Here is a 6,506-nt window from a genome sequence, read left to right on the forward strand (position 1 = left end):
GTGCTTGAATGGAAGGGTAATACAGCCTCTCCAAAAGGTAGGTTTATTTCCTACCTTAAGGCCAGAAAGATGATAGCTAAAGGCTATATTTATCATCTAGTGCGAGTTCATGATACCTAAGCAAAGTTGCCAACTTTCCAATCCGTTCCGGTAGTGATGAATTTTCGGATGTATTACCAGATGAACTGAAAGAGTGGCTCCGGCAGAATTGAAAGAGTTAAAGGAACAGATGAAAGATCTACTTGAGAAGGGGTTTATTAGACCCAGTTCATCACCGTGGGGAGCACCAGTCTTGTTCGTGAGGAAGAAAGATGGCTCCCTACGAATGTGCATCGATTATAGGCAGTTGAATAAGGTGACGATAAAGAACCAATATCCTCTTCCAAGGATTGATGATTTGTTTGATCAACTGTAGGGTGCCAAATGGTTTTCTAAAATAGACTTGAGGTCGGGTTATCATTAAGTGAGAGTGAGAGAAGTAGATATGCCCAAAACAGCTTTCAGGACGAGATATGGCCATTATGAATTCCGGGTGATGTCGTTTGGGTTGACCAATGCTCCGGCAGTGTTTATGAATTTGATGAATAATGTATTCAGGCCACTCTTGGATTTATTCGTAATAGTATTCATTGATGATATTCTAGTATACTCTCGCACAGAAGCAAAACATGCAGATCATTTACGTATCGTTGTTAGAATTCTTCGAGCCCGAGAATTACATGCAAAATTTTTAAAGTGCGAGTTTGACTGAATTCTGTAACATTTCTGGGCCATGTTATTTCAGATGATGGTATTCGAGTCGACACTCAGAAAATTGAAGCTGTAAAGACTTGGCCAAGTCCTACGACGCCTACAGAAGTCCATAGTTTTCTGGGATTGGCAGGTTACTATAGAAGGTTCGTAGAGGGATTTTCCTCTATTTCAGCCCTATTGACAAAGCTAACCTAGAAGTCAGTTAAATTCCAGTGGAATGATGCTTGTAAACGCAGCTTCCAAGAGTTGAAGGACAGATTAACCTCAGTTCCGGTCTCAACACTTCCAGAAAGGTCTGATGGTTATGTGGTGTACTGTGATGCTTCCAGCATTGGGTTAGGATGTGTGTTAATGCAACACGGTAGATTCATTGCTTATGCTTCGAGACCACTGCGGAAACATGAAAAGAACAACCCAACTCATGACCTCGAATTAGCTGCAGTTATTCATGCATTAAAGATGTGGAGACATTACTTGTATGGTGTGCATGTCGATATTTATACAGATCATAAGAGCCTTCAATACATTTTCAAGCAGAAGGTGTTAAATCTGCGGCAGAGGCGGTGGTTAGAGTTATTGAAAGATTACGATGTGAATATTTTATACCACCCTGGAAAAGCAAATGTAGTAGCCGATGCGCTTAGCCGCCGATCAATAGGAAGTTTATGCGAAGTTCCTCCGGAAAGGAAAGAATTAGTTTATGAGCTCCATCAACTAGCTAATCTTGGAGTGTGTGTAATTGATTCGGGTAATGCAGGAATTGATATAAATGATCCCATAGTTTCGTCCCTGAATATAGAAGTGAAAGAGCGTCAGTATGAAGATCCGCATTTGTGCCATCACAGAGACATATCTCATGAAAAAGAGAAGTCCCCATTTAAAAATTCCACGGATGGAATTCTTAGATACCGAGGCAGGCTATGTGTTCCGAACGTTGCAGAATTGCGCGGTCGGTTTCTAGAAGAAGCTCAGCATTCTCGGTATTCTATTCACCCTGGTGCAACGAAGATGTATCATGATCTCAAGCTGATATATTGGTGGTATGGCATGAAGAGAGACATAGAAAAATTTGTAGCTCAGTGTCCAAATTGCCGGCAAGTGAAAATCGAGCATCAGTGTCACACCCCGAATTTACTAGGGTGTGATGGGCACCCGACCCCACATACGGAGCCGAGCGAACCCTCAGACTCTCATTTCATACATATTATTTCCAATTTACAGATCAAATCACATGAAGCATATAATAGGACTTTCAACAGAAACAGAAGACAGACATCGTCTTAAGCGGCCACGTGTATCAAACATATCAAACATATCATATCAAATCCTGTAAGCAGGCGGAATGTACATCGCCTGAACATACGTACATTTACGAACATAGAGGCCACATTAGGCCACCATAGCAAACAGGGCCGCCTAAGACACAGACCTCGGACCAAACCAAACAGAATCTGTGGACATATGAGCTGCTTACGAACTGACTCTTCGTACCCACAACTCTGTCTGCAAAGTCTCTAACACAAATCAGAAAGTACAACTTATGCATACTTAGACTCGGCGACACTCAGATGGGAAGTGAAGCTCGCCAATCCCGCTGAAACCTCCTAGCCAAGTCTTCCGCTCATCTGGGTGTACCTGCGTGGCATGAAACGCAGCCCCCGAAGAAAGGGGGTCAGTACGGAATATGTACTAAGTATGTAAGGCAAGAATACAGTAAGCAGAATCATAATAAGAATCAAAGGTACAGAAGTATAACAGACGGAGTCATAATCAGATACAGATGTACAGAACGTATGTACGACATGCAAAGTGATAGAAACAACTTACTGGAAATACAGACCATGCATGCCAAGAACGGTATCCAGTCCCTTGCGGGACCCGGGGAAAACGTGGCGCCGCCCTGCCCTCGGCGCCACACACATCTTACTCCAGAAGTATTGCTCCAATCTCCGACACACAATCTTCATATCATATCATAATAGCAGATCATATGTGGTTCAGCGAACCAGAACACATCATACTTCAGAATTCATATACGGCGCCCGACCCTCAAGCGAGGAACTCGGAAACCGCGCGCACGACATAAACCGGCCCGGGACTCGGGGGAGGAATTCATGACATATGCACGAGCAGAGTAGTGAGAAACTAAATGCACATAAACCAAGACTCGATGGAATGATCGAACGTACTATCAGAATATCCGTAACAGATTACTCATAACAGAATACTTATGTCAGAATGCTTTTATCGGAATATTTCTATCAGAGTACTTATATCGGAACACTTTTGTCAGAATACTTATATCAAAGTTAGGAATACTCATATCGGATTACTCGTATCGGAGTACTTATATCAGAATACATATTCCAAAATACTTGTATCAGAATTTCCCATATCAGAACGCTTGTGTCAAATACGAACATCAGAATATTTATATCAGAATGCTTAGACCAAAATGCTTATATCAGAATACGTATATCAGAATACTTAAATCAGAATTCGCCTACCAGAATTATTAGATACTTAAATTAGGTGGGACATACAAATCATAAACAGACTCGGAATCACAGAATAGAATATCCCCAATGTACATATCAGTATCATGTCTTACTTGGCTCTAGGACATGCCAAAAGAACGAAAGGGTAAGCCTCACATACCTGTGCCGCGACCAACTAGTTATGCTTATTTGTCCAAACTCGTTACTCTACATACAAAAGAATTCATATAATCATTAACCCCATTATCATTCACTTGTCTCAACTTCTCAAATAAACTCATTTATTTTCTGCCGAAATTTCGGCAGCATCTCCCCTATAATTTTACCAACCCCGAGAATACGGCTCGGCCCCAAATCAACAACAACAAACCCGAGAATTCAACTCGGCCAAACCAACAACAATACTAGCAATTATTCTAGCAACACTTTAATAATCAATCCAATCCAATTCAATTCAATTTAATTCAATTCAATTCAATAACTTTCAAAAAGATTCAATCAACATACTACTCCATCCAACATCTTCCAAATTTCAACAAGAACAATAACAACTTATTTCCTTCTTCCAAATTTAATCACAACAACTCAACAATTTACACACTAACAACACCATACTAGCAACCTTAACTTCCATACATGCAAGAACATTATATTCAATTCACATAACTTCTTCCATAATCCACACGTTAACAACATCATTTTCACAAATACAAGAAACTACATTTTGTTCTAAATCAGCCCGCAACTAGTTACAACTTCAATTTGTGTCATCAAACCTTCATTTTCATCGCATAATCCACAACAAACAACATACTACAAAAAATTAATTCATCATGTTCCACCAAGGCAGCCCCTACACGACCAAGCTTCAACATACATAAATTCATAAGGTTCATCTATTCCTTCATATTCCAACATGCTCAACTATCCATAATACAACAATCCAAACATGCTAAGTAATTTCATTCTTTAACCCTACATAACATCATATACACAAGGCTACACAACCCATATCATAATTCCATGAACTTCATTCATTTCCACGTATCACAACATGCACCAATTACCCACAACACATGAAAGAATATGGAATCCTTACCTTTTCCTTTCAATTCCTCTTCTCGGCTAGAAGTGGTCGTAGCAACAACGAGTGATTTTCTTGTTCCAGTGTCACGACCCAACTCCGTGGGCTGCGACCAGTGCCCTAGCTGGGCACCTATACGTACCCGATACCCAATTTAGCATATTATCAAAATAATGTAATATAATAGCAACATTAGTGGATGCTACAGAATTTAGCAGAAAAGCGGACTTGGCACACAGAAGCCGATAAGGCTATCATAAAACAAAACATCCCAAACATATGTACAGAACCCACACAGATGTATCCACAGACCTCTACAGAACATATCATAATCATAAGACGGGATAGGGCCCCGTCATACCCTGAACAAAGTACATATCCAGATAGCAGTGACAGACTGTACCAAAAGATGGGCTCTGTAGAAGAGAGCGCCCCAAAATAGCAGAAATGGGATCCTAAACGTGCGGATCAGCAAACCTGTCGTCTGTACCTGCGCGGCATGAAAACGCAGCCCCCGAAGAAAGGGGGTCAGTACGAAATATGTACTGAATATGTAAAGCGGAATCACAGAAGTCAAATCATAATGGTTACAGAAAATGAGTACAGAATCCAGAGTGTCAAATGCATATTTCCAAAACAGACAGAATGCGTACAGAAACATATGTCATATCATATCATATTCGGTCCCTGACACGGGACTCGGCAGACAGAATGTGGCCACCCTCCCGACGCTGGTGCCACTATACAGAGGAATCAGAAAAAGGGGTGTGGCCCCATATCATATAATGTTATATCAAAATGGCCATACAGATCAGATCAGAATAGGCGGACATGGCACATCATACTCCACAGACCCATGTACGCGTATACCTGCCCCCTCACATCGGGACGCGGCGAACAATGCAGAGAATTACGCTTGACAACATATCCTGGCTCGGGCTCAGTGTGGGAAACATTGGGACATCCACGAATGGAGTAGTGAGAGACTAATGCAATTTAAAAATATCATAAATGTTTTCAAAGACTCGATGAAGCGTATCAAAGACAAACCAATCCAATGGAGTCGGACGGAATCATAATAAATGTATTTCGGATATCATAATAAATTACAGAAGTATAACTTTCCCGAAGTCATTCCGAGTGTCAAAATAATTTATAATATTTAACAGAATATTTAAAATAATATTCGTTAAGCGATTAGTAGGGTAATTAAAATATTTCTTTCAAATATCGCTTAAAAAGGAAGCTTTAACACATTAGGGGCAAAACCGTAAATAGCGGGCCCGCCTTGGGACAAACAAGGCGGCGGGCTCAAATTGTGCCCTCTAAGCATATAGTATCACCTAAAAAGGTTATACAAACATTCTATGACTTTCTGAATAATTTAGAGCAAAATTGCATAATTTCAGAAAAAGCGTATCAAAATGGTTCAATTCTACTGAAGGAAAAACTGAAATTTTGTCTTGCGGATTCTGAGGGCCAAGAGGTCCTTCGAGGCCCGGATCCGACCCTAATACACTAAGGGCATGCCAAGGGAAGAATTGGGTTTGCTTTACATACCTTTCGCGCTCCTTAAGCCTTTCCAAACTCACTTCCCGTTTCGTCGAAAAACTGCAATTGGTCAAGTTTACCAATTGTGAATTATTAATGCCATTATTTCAACTTTAAGCATATTTGGCTACCGAAATTTCGGCAGCACTTCCCCTATACATATGACACCCCGAGAATTCAACTCGGCTATAAATCATCAACAACAACCCAAACGACAACAACAATATCAACAATGAACATTAAAACACAAATATCCTTCAACTAGTCATTTTTCTCACAAGTTAACATAATCTTCAATTCAACCCAACTTTCAACTAAGATCAATAATTTCATATTCAACAACCATCATGATCATCACCATATAGTTCTAGAAACATTTCATATCGTTTTCCTTAAGATATACACTCGATATACATGATATACAATCTTCCGCCAAAATCATAACTTATGCAAAACATCAAATCTTTGGCATACAACTTCATAACAAGTTTCCAACTTCCAAATTCATCAACCATAATCATAATTCACATCTTAACAACTTCATTTCCATAATATCACAAAATTATTCTAAAGTGACATAATCATCTACATTCCAACTTCAACCAAAATTCATTCAACTT

Source organism: Lycium barbarum, chromosome 4 (genome assembly GCF_019175385.1).
Source record: "Lycium barbarum isolate Lr01 chromosome 4, ASM1917538v2, whole genome shotgun sequence".
Taxonomy (NCBI): Eukaryota; Viridiplantae; Streptophyta; class Magnoliopsida; order Solanales; family Solanaceae; genus Lycium; species Lycium barbarum.